At 43.2% G+C, this 18,979-nt stretch overlaps 1 long non-coding RNA gene across 1 annotated transcript; it reads left to right on the top strand.

The window, feature by feature from the left end:
• Positions 1–12,154: 12,154 nt before the first annotated feature.
• LOC141374416 (uncharacterized) lies at positions 12,155–16,675 on the top strand. Its single transcript, XR_012381283.1, has 3 exons — positions 12,155–12,362; positions 15,381–15,496; positions 16,555–16,675. It is a non-coding gene; the product is annotated as an uncharacterized lncRNA (long non-coding RNA).
• Positions 16,676–18,979: the final 2,304 nt, after the last annotated feature.

Here is an 18,979-nt window from a genome sequence, read left to right as displayed (position 1 = left end):
CTCAGTCGTTAAGTGTCTGCCTTCGGCTCAGGTCCTGATTGGGATCAAGCCCCGCATCGGGCTCCCTGCTCAGCGGGAAGCCTGCTTCTCCCGCTCCCCCTCCTTATGTTCCTGCTCTCCCTATCTCTCTCTCTCTCTCTGTCAAATAAATAAATAAAATCTAAAAAAAAATATAAGTGTTAATACAATTAAGACCTCAGATCTTTTAGAATTCTTTCCAACTTTGTGTGTGTGTGGTAAAATATACATAACACAAAGTTTACCATCTCAACCACTTTTTCCCATTAACCCCTTTTAAGTATACAGGTCATTGATATTAAGTATATTCACATTGTTGTACAACCATCACCACCATCCATCTGGAGAACACTTTTCATCTTGCAAAACTGAAGCTCTTTAATGCCCCCTACAGTAACGCCCTACTCTTCCTTCCCCCCCCAGCCCCTGGCAACCCCTATTCTACTTTCTATTAGAGATTTTGGTTATTCTACTTCACGTAAGTGGAATCACATAGTATTTGTCTTTTTGTGACTGGTTTATTTCACTTAGCATACTATTCTCAAGGTTCACCCAATAGCATATTGCAGAATTTCTTTCCTTTTTAAGGCTGAATAATATTCCATTGTGTGTATACCACATTTTGCTTATCTATTTATCTGTTGGTGAACACAGTTGCTTTCATGTTTTAGCTTTTGTGAATAATGCTGCTATGAATATGGGTGTACAGATAATCTCTTTAAGACCCTGTTTTCAATTTTTATGAATATATATACCCAGAAGTGTAATTGCTGGATTACAAGGTAATTTTATTTTTAATAGTTTGAGGAACTGCCATATTTTCCATAGTGGCTGCATCATTTTTTACATTCCCACCAACAGCACACAAGTGTTCCAGTCTCCATATCCTCACCAACACTTGTTATTTTCTGGGTTTCTTTTTTTGTTAGTAGCTATCTAATAGACATGAGGTGGTATCTCATTGTAGTTTTTGGGTTTTTTTTTAAGATTTTATTTGAGAGAGAGCACAAGTGGGGGTGGGTGGGAGAGGCAGAGGGAGAAGCGGACACCCCACTGAGCAGGGGACCCAACACGGGGCCAGATTCCAGGACCCTGGGATCATGACCTCAGCCAAAGGCAGATGAGTCACTGACTGAGCTACCCAGGTGCCCCTCATTGTAGTTTTGATTTTGCATTTTGTAGTGATTAGCGATGTTGAATCTTTTCATGGGCTTATTGGTCATTTATGTATCTTCTTTGGATAAATGTCTATTCAGGTCCTTTGCCCATTTTTTAATTGAGTCTTTTTTTGAGTTTTAGAAGTTCTCTGTATATTTGGGATATTGATTCCTTATCAGATATGTGATTTGCAAATATTTTCAGTTTGTAAGTTTACTCTGCTGATAATGTCTTTTGATGCACCAAGTTTTAAATTTTTCACAAAGCCTAATTTGTTTTTCTTTGTTGCTTTCGATGTCCTATCCAAGTAATCATTTCAAATCCAGTGCTGGGAATCTTTCCCCCTGTTTTCTTTTCAATTTTATAGTTTTAGGTCTTATATTTAGGTCCTGGATCCATTTTGAGTTAATTTTTGTATATGGTGTTACATAAGTGTCCAACTTCATTCTTTTGCTTGTGATATCCAGATTTTCCAGCATTTGTTGGAGACTCTTTTCCCTAGTGAATGATCTTGACACCCTTGTCAGAAGTCATTTGGTTATATGTGCAAGGGTTTATTTCTGGATTCTGCTCATTTCTGTCCATATCTGTCTTTCTGCCACTACCACACTGTTTTGATTACTGTTGCCTTTTAATAAGTTTTTAAGATCAGGAGGAGTGAGTCTTCAGCTTTGTTCTTGTTTTTCAGGATTGTTTTGGCTCTTCAGGGTCCCTTGAGATTCTGTATGAATTTTAGGATGGGTTTTTCTATTTTGCAAAACATACTGGGATTTTGATAGGGCTTGTATTAAATCCGTAGCTTGCTTTGGGTAATATTGACAACAACAATAAATCTTTCAATCCATGAACATAGGATGTCTTTCTGTGTTTATGTCTTCTTTAGTTTCTTTTAGCAGTATTTCATAATTTCCATTGTATAAGTCTTTTACCTCCTTGGTTAAGTTAATTCCTAAGTTTGGTGGGTTTTGTTTTTTCAATACATGCAGCTGTCAATTTTTAAATTTTTTTTAAAGTTCATTTTTTAGTAATCTCTACACCCAATGTGTAGAGCTAACAACCCTGGGATCAAGAGTCTCATGCTCTACCAGTTGAGCCAGCCAGTGCCCCTGGGGTTTTTTTTTTAATGCTACTTTAAGTGGAATTGGTATTGTAATCTCCTTTTTGTATTGTTCATTATTAGTCTTGCAGCATTTTGAGTTAAAAATAATCAGCTGTAGGGCTTGAATATAAGATTCTCCTCAAAAGAGAAAGTATATTGCACTGTAGTCTGAAAAGTGGAAGGAAGGGATTTGGCGTTTGAGCAAGATCCTGCTTATTCTTTGTGTGATAGGGCAAATCTTTATCCAAGCAGCATTTTCTTTTCTTTTCTTTTTTTTTTTTAAGATTTTATTTATTTATTTGACAGAGAGAGACACAGCGAGATAGGGAACACAAGCAGGGGGAGTGGGAGAGGGAGAAGCAGGCTCCCCGCGGAGCAGGGAGACCAACGTGGGGCTTGATCCTAGGATCCTGGGATCATTACCTGAGCCGAAGGCAGACGCTTAACAACTAAGCCACCCAGGTGCCCCCAAGCAGCATTTTCTTTTTTTTTTTATTTTTTATTGTTATGTTAATCACCATACATTACATCATTAGTTCTTGATGTAGTGTTTCATGATTCGTTGTTTGTGCATAACACCCAGTGCTCCACGCAGAACGTGCCCTCTTTAATACCCATCACCAGGCTAACCCATCCCCCCACCCTCCTCCCCTCTAGAACCCTCAGTTTGTTTTTCAGAGTCCATCGTCTCTCATGGTTCGTCTCCCCCTCCGACTTACTCCTCTTCATTCTTCCCCTCCTGCTATCTTCTTTTTCTTTTTTCTTAACATATGTTGCATTATTTGTTTCAGAAGTACAGACCTGTGATTCATCAGTCTTGCACAATTCACAGCGCTCACCATAGCACATACCCTCCCCAATGTCTATCACCCAGCCACCCCATCCCTCCCACCCCCCACCACTCCAGCAGCCCTCAGTTTGTTTCCTGAGATTAAGAATTCCTCATATTAATGAGGTCATATGATACATGTCTTTCTCTGATTGACTTATTTCACTCAGCATAACACCCTCCAGTTCCATCCACGTCGTTGCAAATGGCAAGATCTCATTCCTTTTGATGGCTGCATGATATTCCATAGTGTATATATACCACATCTTCTTTATCCATTCATCTGTCGATGGACATCTTGGCTCTTTCCACAGTTTGGCTATTGTGGACATGGCTGCTATAAACATTGGGGTGCACGTACCCCTTCAGATCCCTACATTTGTATCTTTGGGGTAAATACCCAGTAGTGCAATTCAAGCATCATTTTCTTAAACTACTCACTAATCAGTCACAATGGAGAAACAATCTCGAGTCCTTCCAGCAAGATCCCATGCCGTGTGTGTCTGTCCTGTGTTAGGTGGTTTCATTGTGCTCTGTGCACACAAGCTTTTCTGAGTTTTTTAAGTCCAAAATGGGATTCCATGCATATACACTTTTGGAAAATCGGAGGCCGATTGGAAATGCCAGAGAAGAAAGCAGATTATTAATCAAGGCTTAAAGTGGATGCCTGCCCTTTCATTCAAAGATTGGTTTTATTTCTGAGCTCTTGGTTGTAGAATGAAAGGAAACCAAATTCCATTAGATTGTATTTACCTGAAAGTAAAAAATGAGTGGCAGAGAATACTTAATTGTGTTTGTTGGAAAGCATTGCCTTCATGTCTACAGAATATAAAAGCTTTCATTTCTATCAAATACCCATAAATAGCTTTTGGACAAGCAACCTCGCCTTTGGCCTTGTATGTTTGGTCAAATTTCTGTTTGTTTGGTATTGCTTTTTTGAGAACTTTTTTTTTTTTTTTAATGAACTGATGAAAGCAAGGAGCCAGCTCCGAGACTCCTGTTCTTTAAGCAGTTTGAGTAAGAACAAATAGGACTGTATCTTTTTTTAATTAAGAGTTTGTTTGTTTGTTTGTTTGAGAGAGCAAGCACGACAGGGACCGAGGGAGAGGGACAAGCAGACTCCCCACTGGGAGCTGGGCAGACACCGGCTCCATCCCAGGACCCTGGGATCATGACCTGAGCCGAAGTCGGACACTGAACCAGCGGTTGAGCCACCCAGGTGTCCCAGGACTGTGTCTTTTTGGTCAACTAGGTTGGTGCGGAACTGAGTTTGGGAGGCAGGAGGGACAAAGCTGTGAGGTTCTTTGCAATTGATGATTAAACAGAGGGCAAGTTACTTGCTCCCTCAAAACAGCATTATTTGTTGTCCTTGCCCCTTCCTTTCCTGCACTTTGGTAAGTGGGACTCAAAACCCCTTTGGCCTATGCCTTTTTTTTTTTAAGATTTTATTTATTTACTTGACAGAGAGAGAGAGAGACAGCGAGAGAGGGAACACAAGCAGCGGGAGTGGGAGAGGGAGAAGCAGGCTTCCCACTGAGCAGGGAGCCCGATGTGGGGCTCGATCCCAGGACCCTGGGACCATGACGCGAGCCGAAGGCAGACACTTAACGACTGAGCCACCCAGGCGCCCCTGGCTATGCTTTTTGACCCTGAGTGCTGCAACTCAGCACACAGGGGAAACCACTGAGTGCTTTGGCAACTATGTTTTTCACTTAATTTTTTTGAATAGGTAACTGATGTGGTTCAGAATTCAAAAGGTATAAAACATATATAATGAAAAATCTTGCCCAGTCATATAGTACCCCTACCCAAAGGCAACCAGTATTTTGAGTATCCTAGAGATACTCTGCCTATACACAAACACACACACATTTTCTTTGCCCTTTTTTAAACAAATGGTAACAAATTATGCACATCATTTCTGCATTTTGCTTTCTTCCCTTAACTGTATTTTCAAGAATGTTCCAAATCAGGCACATGACCCAATTGGAGCCAATGAATGAGACTTGCTTAGAATCCTAGAAGAGAGGAATGATGTTTCCTCTGGATTCAGTGCAGAGGAAGTTTAAGTTCTATAGGTGCTGTAGACATGTTTTATTCATTTGATTAAGCAACCCTCTTACTAACTGGAGAAATACAAAGGTATATATTCAGTAGATGAAAAGGAACAGTCATTCAGAAAAACTGCTGTCTGGTAACATGAGCTTCTTCGGCAACTTTTATAAAACTAGTCCTGTCCTTTGACTTTGAAGTTGTATGAGCCAATAAATTCCCTTTTCCCTAAACCAATGCCAGTTGGATTTTTGTCACTTGGCAATAAAAAGAGGCCCCACTGAATAGCAAATACATCAAAGTTGCCTCATTTTACATCTTAGGAAACAGGCTTAGAAGAGTGAAGTAACTTAGGTAGTATCAAACATCTAAGAATTAGAAGCAGAATTTTTTAAGTTATTTGAGAGAGAGCGAGTGAGCGAGAGAGCACAGGCAAGGGGAGGGGCAGAGGGAGTGGGAGAGGCATACTCCCCACTGAGCAGGAAGCCCGATACAGGGCTCTGACCCCAGGACCCCAGGATCATGACCTGAGGCGAAGGCAGATGCTTAACCAACTGAGCCACCCAGGTGCCCTAGAAGTAAAATTTGAATCTAAATCTAAATTCCACTTCTAGATTATCTTTTGCTAATGTGATAAGAAAAAATAATTCAAAGTTTTCCATTTGCTAATAAAAAATGGTATATGCAAGGAAGCCTTGAACTGAACTCCAGAAAAATATATATAGGTGACAGAACTGGTCAGCTTCCAGTCTGGGGAGCAGGTGGTGGGCTCCTGGTGTGGGTATGGGTAGAGAGATATTGCAGGGTTAAGGGGAAATCAGCTGGATCTAAGATGACTCTTTGCAAGGGGAAGACGCCTTGGGACCTGGAAGAACCTCAGACACAACAAAGTGCCTGATTTCAACAATTCAGCCTTCACTCCTGCTGCCTTCCCCTACATATAAATAATGTAGCTGTGTACATTCTTGGTGGTGATTACATTTTGGGATCCTGTCAGAGTTGACTCCAAAGGTGAATCAAGAATATCTAGAAGAGCAGCCAACTCAAATTCTTCCCAGCTCAAATTCTGACTGTATCAAAAAGACAACATCTAGGAAGGTTGGGAGTTGGGTTAATCACAGGTGAAATCAATTTAAAGCTGCAACTCAGCCCTGACCCTACTCTAAGACCAATCTGAATGATGAGTCCCTCTGATGGTTAGAGAAAGGGTTTCTAAAAAACAAGTATATTTTATTAGTTCTTACTATGTTTATTTCTTTTTTATTGTTTCTTTAATATACAGTATCTGAAATACACTATCAAGTTGTAAGACCTGCAAAGAAGTGAGAAAATGTGACCCAGGTGTGCCTGGGTGGCTGAGTTGGTTAAGCGTCTGCCTTCACGGCTCAGGTCATGATCTCAGGATCCTGGGATCGAGCACCGCATTGGGCTCCCTACTCCCTGAAAAGAATAAAACACTTAGGAATAAATTTAGCAAAAGTGTAAAACTTAACTCTTAAAACATTGGCAAAAAAATTAAAGAAAATCTGTAAAATGGAAAGACATCATGTTCATGGATCAGAAGATACTATTGTGAGGATGGCATTAGTTCCCAAATTGATCTACAGATTTCACATAATCCTTATCAGAATCCCAGCTAGCTTCTTTGTAGAAATTGACAAACTGGATCTTAAAATTCATATGGAATTATAAGGGACCCAGAATTGCCAAAGCAATCTTGAAAGTGAAGAACAAAGAGGAGGGCTCTCACTTCCTAATTTCAAAAATACTACAAAGCAATAGTAAGGTAGTGTAATACTGGCATAAATGTAGACATATATAGAACACTGGAAAAGAAATAAGAGTCCAGAAATAAACCCATATATCTATTGGTCGATTGATTTTTTGACAATTTTTGACATTGGATAAAATTAAATTTCCACAAGTCCAAAGAGATCAGCCAGTAATATGGCTACCTGACAGAATAAAATCAACACTCTTGAGAAGATAATAACAGAAGCCAGAGTACTACTTTTATCACTCACAATATTCTGTATACAGTAAACATGTATACTATAAACAGGAAATGTGACGCATAGTAAAGGGAAAAAGCAGTCAACAGAAATAGACCCCAAGATGATTCAGAAGTTCAATTAGCAGACAAGGACTTAAAAGCATCTATTAAAAATATGTTCATGGGGTGCCTGGGTGGCTTAGTCGGTTAAGCAGCTGACTCTTGATTTTGGTTCAGATAATGATCTCAGGGTGAGATCGAGCCCTGTGTTGGGCTCCCTGCTCAGCAGGGAGCCTGCTTGAGCTTCTCTCTCTCCATCTCCTTCAGCCCCTCCCCCTCTTGCTATAAATAGATCTTTTAAAAAATATGTTCATGTACTATAATAGAGGAAGAGTAGAGTATCTTAGAAGAGAAATGAAAACATGGAAGAAAGCAAATGAAATTTTAGAACTGCGAAAACTACCACATCTAAAATGAAAAATTCACGAGGGGTGCCTGAGTGGCTCAGTTGATTGAGCAACCAACTCTTGATTTCGGCTCAGGTCATGATCTCAGGATCATGAGATCGAGCCTCACGTTGGGCTCTTTGCTCAGCATGGAGCCTTCTTGAGATTGTCTCCCTTTCCCTCTCCCCCTCCTCTCTCAATGGATACATTTTAAAAAATCTTAAAATGAAAAATTCACTAGATGGGCTTAACAACAAATCAGAGACACTAAGAGAAAGGTTCAGTGACACTGAAGATCAAAGAGTTTTAATACAAAGAAAGATAGCAAAAAAGCCAATAGAAGGAATCTCAAAAGCAGGTTACATGAAAGAAGTCAGACACAAGAGACTATATATACCGTATGATTCCATTCATAGGAATTTCAAGACCAAAGTAATCTCTAGTAATAGAAAACAAAGCAGTAATTGCCTATGAGGGACAATTGGATGGGGATTGAATGGGAGAGGACAAGAGAACTTTTGAGGGTGGTGGAAAGGTTCTTTATCTTGATTGTAGTGATTACATGGATGTACACAATCATTAGAACTCATGAAACTGTACACTTAAGAGCTGTGTATTTCACTGTATATACAGGATTAACCTAAAAGAAGGCAAGAAAAAAGGAACAGGAATAAAAAACAGGTGAAATAGGGGCGCCTGGGTGGCTCAGATGGTTAAGCGTCTGCCTTCGGCTCAGGTCATGATCCCAGGGTCCTGGGATCGAGTCCTGCATCGGGCTCCCTGCCAGGTGGGGAGCCTGCTTCTCTCTCTGCCTCTGCCTCTCTCTCTCTCTCTCTGACTCTCATGAATAAATAAATAAAACATTAAAAAAAAAAACAGGTGAAATAGGTAGGAGACAAGTAGCAAAGTGGTATACTTAAACCCAACCAGATTAATACTTAAGAAATGGTAAATACATGAGTAAATGTAAAAGGTAGATTTTCTGCTTCTCTTAATGTCTCTGAAAACTACAAAATTATGAAAAAAACTAAAGACAACTGTGGTAGGCTGCTTCTAAAATGACTCTCAGTGGGGTGCCTGGGTGGCTCAGTCGTTAAGCGTCTGCCTTCTGCTCAGGTCATGGTCCCGGGGTCCTGGGATCGAGCCCCACATCGGGCTCCCTGCTCTGCGGGAAGATTGCTTCTCCCTCCTCCACTCCCACTGCTTGTGTTCCCTCTCTCGCTCTGTCTCTCTCTGTCAAATAAATAAAATCTTTAAAAAAACAAATAAATAAATAAAATGACTCCCAGTGATCCCCATCCCCTGATATAATCCCCTTTTATGGTGTGTAAGCCTGACTTTGTGACTTGTTTCTAACAGAAGTCACAAAGTGACTCGGGTCATGATCCTGGGGTCCCTGGGATTGAGTCCTGCATCGGGCTCCCTGCTCGGCCAGGAGCCTGCTTCTCCCTCTGCCTGCCACTCCCCCTGCTTGTGCTCTCTCTTCTCTCTCTCTGTCAAATAAATAAAATCTTAAAAAAAAAAAAAGAAATGAATAGGCAAGCCAAGATTGGGAGAAATCTTCAAAATACGTATAGGATGCCTATGCATCCTGTTACTGTTACTTCCACCTTGCTGGCTCTCTCTCTCCCTCACTCATTCTCCTCCCTCGCTCACTTTGAAGAAGCAAGATGCCTTGGACTTTGACAGCTACCCCCACCACCCATCCAGCAGCAGTGAGGTAACCCTCATCCATGCAGAGGAGGATTTTGGAGATGAGGAAACTGATGAAAGAGGTTCTTTAAAACACATGTGAGGAGTGCCTGGGTGGCTCAGTCGGTTGGGTGTCTGCCTTTGGCTGTGGTCGTGGTCCCAGGGTCCTGGGATCTCGCCCGCATTGGGCTACCTGCTCAGCGGGGAGCCTGCTTCTCCCTTTCCCTCTGCCACTCCTCCTGCCTGTGTGTACTCTCAAATAAATAAATATACTATTAAAAAAAAACTATATATGAAGTCCTAGGCGGACCCCAGAATGACCCACAGGTCAAAATGAATATAATTTGTATGGCAAATATTTGGGAACCAAATTACGGTGTGGCATACCATGCAGGTTTTCAGACTGGTCTCTGGTAGCACACGAAGCAGAACAGAATAGCACTGCAGGCACTCTGAAAACTAAATTATCTTTGGAATGACAGCTCTCAAAATTAAGCCAGGACCTGGGCACTAAATGAAATAGTGTGACTGCCAGCTAAAATAGATTTAAGTAGGATCCAGAGTCTTGTAACCTAATACACAAAATGTCCAGGTTTCAGTAGAAAATCACTCATCATGCCAAGAACTAGGAACTTGAATAAGAAACAGAATCAACAGATGCCAACACAAAGATAATTCAGATGTTGGAATTATCTGACAAAGATTTTAAAGCAGTCATCATAAAAATACTTCAATGAGCAATTACAAACTCTTGAAACAAAATAAAAATCTCAGCAAGTAGAAAAACATGGAAACCAATCTGAAATTATTGAGCTGAAAAGTAGAACTCACTGGATGGGCTCAGTATCCAAATGACAGAAGAATCAGTGAATTTACCAGTAGTACAGTTCTAGAAAGTGTAAGAGAGTATATATATGATCTTAGGTTGGCAAAGATATCTTACAAAGAACACAGAAGCCACTAACCATTAAGAAAAATTGATAAATTGGATTTCATTAAATTAAAACTTCTGTTCATCAGAAGACAGTATTAAAAACAAAGAGGCAAGCCAGGGCACCTGGGTGGCTCAGTCGGTTAAGCTTCTGCCTTCGCTCGGGTCATGATCCTGGGGTCCTGGGATTGAGTCCTGCATCGGGCTCCCTGCTCGGCCAGGAGCCTGCTTCTCCCTCTGCCTGCCACTCCCCCTGCTTGTGCTCTCTCTTCTCTCTCTCTGTCAAATAAATAAAATCTTTAAAAAAAAAAAAGAAATGAATAGGCAAGCCAAGATTGGGAGAAATCTTCAAAATACGTATATATGATGAGGGTCTTATATCCAGAATATGTATGGGTGTGTGTGTGCACACCATATGCATATATAGCTTGCATTTCTACAAATCTATAGTAAAAAGGCTAACAACCCAGTTTTTTTTTTAACGGCAAAAGACTTGAATACATTTTTCCACAAAAGAAGATACAAATGGTCAGTGAGCACATAAAAAGATGCTCAAAAGAAAAAGCGCTTGATATCAGTAATCAGGAAAATGCAAATTTAAAACATAATGAGTTACCTCTTCACACCAACAAGAATGGCCAAAAATTTTTATTTATTATTAATTTTTTAAAAATATTTTATTTATTTGAGAGAGAGAGCACAAGCAGGGGGAGTGGGAGAAGGAGAAGCAGGCTCCCCACTGAGCAGGGAGCCCAACGCAGGGCTCGATCCCAAGACCCTGAGATCATGACCTGAGCCGAAGGCAGATGCTTAACCGACTGAGCCACCCAGGTGCCCCAAGAATGGCCAAAAATTTTTAAAAACTAAGAATACCAAATTTTAGTGAGAATGTGGAGCATCTGGAACTCTCTTACATTGCTGATGGGAGTATAAAATGGTATTGCCCCTTTGGAAAATTATTTTGCAGTTTCTTTTTATTTTAGAGAGAGGAGGCATGGGGGGAGGGGCAGAGGGAGAGAATCTTCAAGCAGACTCCCATGAGATCATGACCTGAGCTGAAACCAAGAGTCAGATGCTCACTGACTGAGCCACCCAGGTGCCCCCCTATTTTGCAGTTTCTTAAAGTTAAATATACATTGACCACATGACCAAGAAGTTTCACTCCAAGATGTTTTCTCAGGATAAGTGAAAATGCAAGTTTAATCAAAGTTGTATTGAATGTTCATAGCAGCTTTATTCATAATAGCAAAAATTCCAAATGATCATTAATATGATAAACAAATTGTGGTATATCCATATAATGAAATACTTCCCAGCAGTAACAATGAATAAACTGCAGGAACATGCAAGCCCTCGGATAAATCTTAAAGTCTATGTTGAGGGAAAGAAGCCAGACACAGTGTACATTGTATGATTCCATTTACACAAAATTCTGTTAAAGACAAATGGAACCCATATACAGAGGGCAGATCAGTGGTTATGGAGAGGGATGGGGGAAGGGGGTTGACTGGGAACCAGCACGAGAAAACCCTTTGGGGTAATGGAGTGTTCCATTTTTTTTTAAAGATTTTATTTATTTGAGAGAGAGAGAATGAGAGAGAGAGAGCACGAGAGGGAAGAGGGTCAGAGGGAGAAGCTGACTGCCTGCTGAGCAGCAGGGAGCCCGACGCGGGACTCGATCCCGGGACTCCAGGATCATGACCTGAGCCGAAGGCAGTCGCTTAACCAACTGAGCCACCCAGGCACTCTGAAATGTTCCATATTTTGATTGTGGTGGTGGTCACATGAGTGTTTCAAAACTTGTAGAACTATACACTTTATTTTTTTTATTTTTTATTTTTTTAGAACTGTACACTTTAAAATGTGTGCATTTTATGTGTAAATTGTACCTCCATTAAAAAAAAAACTGGTTTTTTTGAACTCCAAAGCTCACACTCTTGAAAGATATTGAATCTACATCCATCTCTCTATTCTCTGGTCAAAGCGTTACGATTTATCAATGGAAAGAAAAAGTAAATTCCTCTGAAGGACTTAAAATTTAACCAAAATTCAATGCACAATGAGATAAATACAACTGGAGGGAAAATTTAAAAGACAAGAGGAGCTTGTTTCTGGATTATCCTCTACTGAGCTCTATCACCTGAGTAAGTCACGTAAGCTTATCTGCATCACTGTTTCCTGAAATGAAGGGTTTTGATTAGACCACTTGTTAGGTTTTCTTCGAGCACTCAAGTTCACTGATCTGTGAACTTCCAGCTAATCTAGTGTAGGTTGCATGGAGACCTTGAAAGGTGGGGCAGGGTTTCCGCTGGCAAACTTGTGAGCAGGGCAGTTCAGGTAGAGTGTCCCACAGGCAAAGGTGTGGTTGTTGGAAAGCACGGCTCTGCTCAGGCAAGAGCTAGAGCCCCATCTTTACAGTGCAGGTTAGGGAGATGTTGGGGAGTCGTGGGGAGAAAACCTAAAAAGGTAGGTGAGGCCAGACTGGGGCCGTGACTGCCCGACTAGGAATCTCACCCAAGAGTACCGGATTCCAGAAGTGTCTGGGAAAGAGGGGACAGTGGAAGAAAAGCAGACAGGTTCTATCTATTTCTTCCCCACATGTATGTCCCTTTTCTTGGTGCTTATGTGCAGTAAAAAAGGTCCCAGATCTGAAAGATGTTGCAGGCTTCCTCCACGTCACTGCTGTATTTGACCTAAAGCAGGTCCTCCTAAATGTTAAACTAGATCATGTGAGGAAGGACACGAGATTCAAGCTTTCAAAAGGAATTTAGAACAACATTTCCTAGTGTGTGCTCTGCAACAGTACTTTTATGAGATGGTAGTGTGTATTCTTTGGGCCCTCGGGAAAGGTCGAATACAATTCGGTAAAGCTGAGTAAACCAAGTTGTTGTTATTTTTAACTGTAGAACCTAGAACTTTTACTATGCTAATAAGAGTTTGTGAATCTCCAAGAAAAGGACAGGCTGTACAATGTTACCCAACTGTATTTATTGCAAGAACCCACTTTTGATGAGCATCTCTCATTGGCCTGGTGTCCTAATACTGGACACACATGGACCCAGTACCAGATTTGGAAAATGAAGGATTAGAAGTTTTTTACCCAGGGCGCCTGGGTGGCTCAGTTGGTTGGGCAACTGCCTTCGGCTCAGGTCATGATCCTGGAGTCCCGGGATCGAGTCCCGCATCGGGCTCCCTGCTCGGCGGGGAGTCTGCTTCTCCCTCTGACCCTCCCCCTCTCGTGCTCTCTCTCTGTCTCATTCTTTTTTTTTTTTTTTTTAAGATTTTATTTATTTATTTGACACACAGAGAGAGATAGCGAGAGAGAGAGAGGGAGAGAGCACAGGCAGGGGGAGCGGCAGGCAGAGGGAGAAGCAGGCTTCCCGCGGAGCAGGGAGCCCAATGTGGGGCTCGATCCCGGGACCCTGGGATCATGACCTGAGCTGAAGGCAGTTGCCCAACCAACTGAGCCACCCAGGCGCCCCTCTCTGTCTCATTCTTTCTCTCTCAAATAAATAAATAAAATCTTTTTTAAAAAAAGATTATAAAATAAAATATTTAAAAAAAAGAAAAGAAGTTGTTTACCCACAAGAATAAAGAAGGAATTGGCCAACCTACTTCCGTTTACCTAACATGATTTTTATTGAAGGCATGGCATTAGACATGAAACCAAGTACAAGAGGGGCGCCTGGGTGGCTCAGATGGGTAAGTGTCTGCCTTCGGCTCAGGTCATGATCCTGGGGTCCTGGGATCGAGCCCCGAATCAGGCTCCCTGCTCAGTGGGGAGCCTGTTTCTCCCTCTGCCTGCAGCTACCCCTGCTTGTGCTCGCTCATTCTCTCTCTGTCAAATACCTGAATAAAATCTTAAAAAAAAAACAAACCCAAGTACGAGATACTCTGTTGGGCCTTGTGGAAGAGTCAAGGGTGATAGAATATGGTCCCTCCCCTCATGGAGCTCACAGTACAGTGCGAGACAAAATATGGACACAGACAATCTGTTCATGGGGGCGCCTGGGTGGCTCAGATGGTTGAGCGTCTGCCTTCGGCTCAGGTCATGATCCCGGGGTCCTGGGATCGAGCCCCGCATCGGGCTCCTGGCTCAGCGGGGAGCCTGCTCCTCCCTCTCCCTCTGGCTCTCTCCCTGCTCGTGCTTTCTCTCTCTCTCTGTCTCTCAGTATCTCTGTGTCTCAAATGAATAAATAAAATCTTAAAAAAAAAAAAATCAGTTCATGGTAGAAAGTACTCGCCCTGTTCCATGACGCATATTCAAATCCTGTGTGAACCTGGGGAAGAGAGAAAGCCTTGCTGGTAGGAGAGTGGATATTGGGGGGTAGGGGAACAGGGATGGGCTGGAGGCTTTGTGGCACTCGTGTTGAGCCTCAAAGGACAGACAAGATTGGACATGGAGATGGGCCTCGCATTCCAGACAGAGGGTACGTGAGGAAAAGCCTAGAGGTATTTGAGAGAAGCTGTGCTCAGAACAACTTGGTTCAAGCAATGGTTTTCAAGCAGAAGGGGAGAAGGGATTATTAGTGGGTCCCTCAGTTCCTGCTGAAGCAGAGGTCCTCATTGTGAAAAAGCCTTTGTGTAGCGTTCTGGTGCAACCAAAGAATGTTCAAGAACCATGGGGGCCCAAATGCAGAGTAGCCAAGGGGGAGCAGATATGAAATAGCCAAGGGGGAGACCTAACTAAATAGATGAGATTGATGTGGGGAAGAAAGGCAGAAGAAAAATTATTAAATTTCCTTACTATCTACAGCCCATTGACAAGTCCTTGAAACAGGCAGTGACATTCCTCTAGGGACTCAGCTCCCTCGATGTTAATACTTTGCTAAGGGCAAAGCAAAGGGCAATCTTAGCCCAACCCCCAGGATCCTGTAAGTCTACTTTAACGTATAAAAATTCTTTTTTGGAAACTTCCTTTATCTCTACCCCCCAAGATGCATGTTGGCAATCATCCCTCAAGCCTATGACCCACCAATACACATCTGAAGAGTCTCATGACTCAGGTTTTACTAGATGGTGGTAAATGACCTTTTCCTAACAGCAACTGGCCCCTCAAGGTCCTGGAAATGTTGCTTCCAAAATCCCTAACCCCCTCCCAACTTGAAAGGACATAATCAGTCCCTCCTCACAATGCCAGTGCACCTCTTTCTGCCCCACAGGTCCCGTCCCTGTGCTTTAATAGACTGCCCTTTGCACCGAAGACGCCTCAAGAATTCTTTCTTGACTCTTTGCTTCGAACCCTAACGTCTTTCCTACATCAAGATGAGCCATGAATGTAAGTGCAAGAGTTTACTGACAGCACTGGGGAGCCCCTACAGGTTTAGGAGCAAAGGAGTGACATGATCGGAGCTTCGGAAGATTGACCAGGTGGGCTCTCAGAGAGACAGGTGGGGAGAGCAAGGAAGGCTAGATCTGTGTTTTTAGGAGGCACATGTTGTCCCGCCATTGCTGGCTTGGAGGAAGCAGGGAGAGTGGTGGAGACGAATGCAAGGGCACAGACTTGCCTAGAGCAGTGGTGGTAAGAAAGCAGAGGAGGGGCTGGAAGGCAGGCACGCCTGGAGACAAAGTCCCTGTCCTCCTAAGAGGGCAGCCCTGAGGTCCCTGCCCGGAGTCAGTCAAAATGGTGTCCTCTCTCCTGCCCCACTATCCAGCCTTGGCACCAGGAGGACTCAATCGATTGCAGTGAGCATTCAAAGTGACAGTGGCACCTGTCATTTGCAGACCGTAGAGATCTGAGCAGAAATGACCCAGGCCATGGTGACTTATTATTAATCTGTGTATCATTTAGAGGCCCTTATCTGCCGCCCTGGCTGGAGACCACAGCAACCCTGGACAGCCTGGACTTTTTCTCCCCCTTCTCCTCTTGCTCAGTATTATCACCATTATATTATATATGGCCAGCCCTCTCGAAGGGTCTCTTCGAGGCGAGTTTCCTCCTGGTTGGCACCAGTGTTTCTGTTTCCTCATGGCACAGAGGGCCAGGCACATGGCTCTGGCCAAGGAGAATGATGATGTCCCAGGCCGAACACACCCTCAGGATGTATTGAGCTGGCGCCCTTGCTGATGACCCAAATTGTTTTCTGTTTGATCTCCCAAAGACTGAGCACATAAGGAAATCCAGGGTCCCTCAGGAAGCTCCTGCCCTCTGTCAGTGGTTGGGCTTTGTTTTATCCAAACAGAGCAAAGAGGTTGCTCCTTATTTCTCAGCTCTGTCTAGAAGCAGCGGTGGCTGGTCCTGCACAGAGAAGGCCAGAGGTGATACTCTGGGGACAAGGAGGGGTTAGGATTCAGGAACAGAAGATCGATGGCTTCCTCTTGATATTTCCCTCGCAGGAAGGAGCCAGAGTGCACTGGGGCGAAGAGACCAGGCAGCTCACGAGGTCTCCTGTCTCCGAAAGGAGTCGGTGAACTCAACAATTTGAAAACATCTTCCCTGAGCATGACTCTGCCGCCCCCCCCCAGCCATGCTGACAGCTGACCAGGCTAATAGAACGACTTGTTGGAACCTGTGATGAGAAATGGACCATGGTTAGGCCTTTCCTTGGTTCTACGAACACTCCCACGTGGCCGGGGTCATCAGTCTGGCTGGAGCTTCCAACACAACATTCTTTGCTGTTTCAGAACACAAAGCTGCCTCCCCTCGGGGCTTCACTTTGCAGCCACCAAGAATCAGAGGCTTTTGCTGACTTATGTGTTTCTCCGGGCCAACTGGCTCACTCTGTCGTGCTTCCACAAGAATGGGCTGGGAGCTTAACTCTGGGACGTGTCGTGATTAGGGGTTCTCAAGAGGAGGGATGAGCTAGCTGTTTCCTGAGATGAGAGAGGAGGTTTTTGTGGGGATTTTTGTTTTGTTTTGTTTTTATTGTAACTGCTTAGAACAGTCTGTGCTGGAGCAGAGTTTTGTTTTGTGCTGGGAGAGAGAGAACATTTCCACGATGATAAAGCAGAATCCTTTAAGGATCCCACCAGTTGCTCCTTTTCTGGTGTCACATCCCATCTTTGCTGTGGCCATCACTTCCTGGAGCTCAAACACAAGTTCTTATACGGAGGCCGCCAAGTTCAGACTCCTACCATACTATGAGAACTGGTGACACAACCCTTTTATAAGTATACATACATTCACTGGGAGAGGGCAGGACCGATAGCAAGCTCATCATAAGCCATCCATGGTGGCAGTGGACACCCAGCTCCAGCCAAGTGTTACCAAGCAGAAGTGCAGGCCAGGATGACTTCTCCAAATGGTTCATGAGAAATGAGAAGTCTACATTTTTTACGAGAAATGTGTGGTTTTTAAATGTGGGTCTTAATGTTTTTAAAAGATGTAGAGCAGGGCGCCTGGGTGGCTCAGTTGGTTAAGCGGCTGCCTTCGGCTCAGGTCATGATCCTGGAGTCCCGGGATCGAGTCCTGCATCGGGCTCCCTGCTCAGCAGGGAGTCTGCTTCTCCCTCTGACCCTCCTCCCTCTCATGTGCTCTCTCTCTCATTCTCTCTCTCAAATAAATAAATAAATAAAATATTTTTAAAAAAAGATGTAAAGCAACTTCCGCTTCTGGAAAAAGATGGAACAGACATACTTTTCCTTATTCCTCCTGCTAAGTAGAGCTAAAAATCCTGGATTAAGTTAAGGATCTTGAGATAAGATCATCCTGGATTTTCTCAGTGGGCCCTAAATCCAACGACAGGTGTCTGGGTAAGAGATAGAAGAGAAGACACAGACGTATTGGTGAAGGCCATGTTAAGATAGAGATGGACACTGGCTGTGTGCAGCCACAAGCCAAGGAATGGGGGAAACCAAAAGAAGCTGGAGGAGGCAAGGGAGGATTCTCCTTTCAAGTCTTTGGAGGGAGCACGGCCCTACTGACACCCTGGTTTAGGATTTATGGCCTCCAGAGAGGAGAGGACAAATTTCTGTTGTTATAAGCCACCAAGTTTGTGCTAATTTAAATATACCATGGAATACTACTCATCCCTGACAAGGACCAAACTCGATACGGCAACAACTTAGATGGATCTCAAGGGCTGAGTGAGAAAAGCCATCCCAAAAGGGCACACACTGTACAATTCCATTTATGTAACATTCCTGGAAAAACAAAACTGAGGGATGGAAAAGAGGTTACCAGTTGCCAGAGGTTAGGGACGGTGGGGTAGGCGGGAACGTGATTATAAAGGGACCCCACTAGGGAGATCCCTGGGATGAAGGAACACTTCTGTATCTTGATTGTGGTGGTGGTTACATGAATCTAAAAGTGATAGAATGACACAGAGCTATTGGGGTGCCCGGGTGGCTCAGTCGGTTAAACGTCTGACTCGTGATTTCAGCTCAGGTTGTGAGATCGAGCCCTGCATCGAGCCCCGCATCGAGCTCCACACTGAGCGGGGAGTCGGCCTGAGATTCTTTCGCTCACCCTATGTTCCTCCCCCACTTGTGTGCACGCTCTCTCTCTTTAAAATAAATAAATAAATCTTTTAAAAAAAAATGACAAAGAGCTATCTATTCGCAATAACTATTCACATTGTACAAGTGTAAATTTCTGCCCCTGATAATTGTACAATTATGTAAGATGTAGCCACTGGGGGAAACTGAGTGAAGGGTACATGGCACTCTAATGCACTATCTTTGCAACTTCCTGTGAATCTGTAATTATTTCAAAATAAAAGGTTTTGGGGTGTCTGGCTGGCTCAGTCAGAGTAACATGTGACTCTTGATCTCAGGGTCATGAGTTTGAGCCCCACGTTGGGTATAGAGAATACTGAAATAA

Source organism: Callorhinus ursinus, unplaced genomic scaffold (genome assembly GCF_003265705.2).
Source record: "Callorhinus ursinus isolate GAN/ISIS: 27379988/994484 unplaced genomic scaffold, GSC_fseal_2.0 scaffold18, whole genome shotgun sequence".
Taxonomy (NCBI): domain Eukaryota; kingdom Metazoa; phylum Chordata; class Mammalia; order Carnivora; family Otariidae; genus Callorhinus; species Callorhinus ursinus.
The sequence above is the reverse complement of the archived record's forward strand: the minus strand, read 5'-3'. Positions and strand labels throughout refer to the sequence as shown.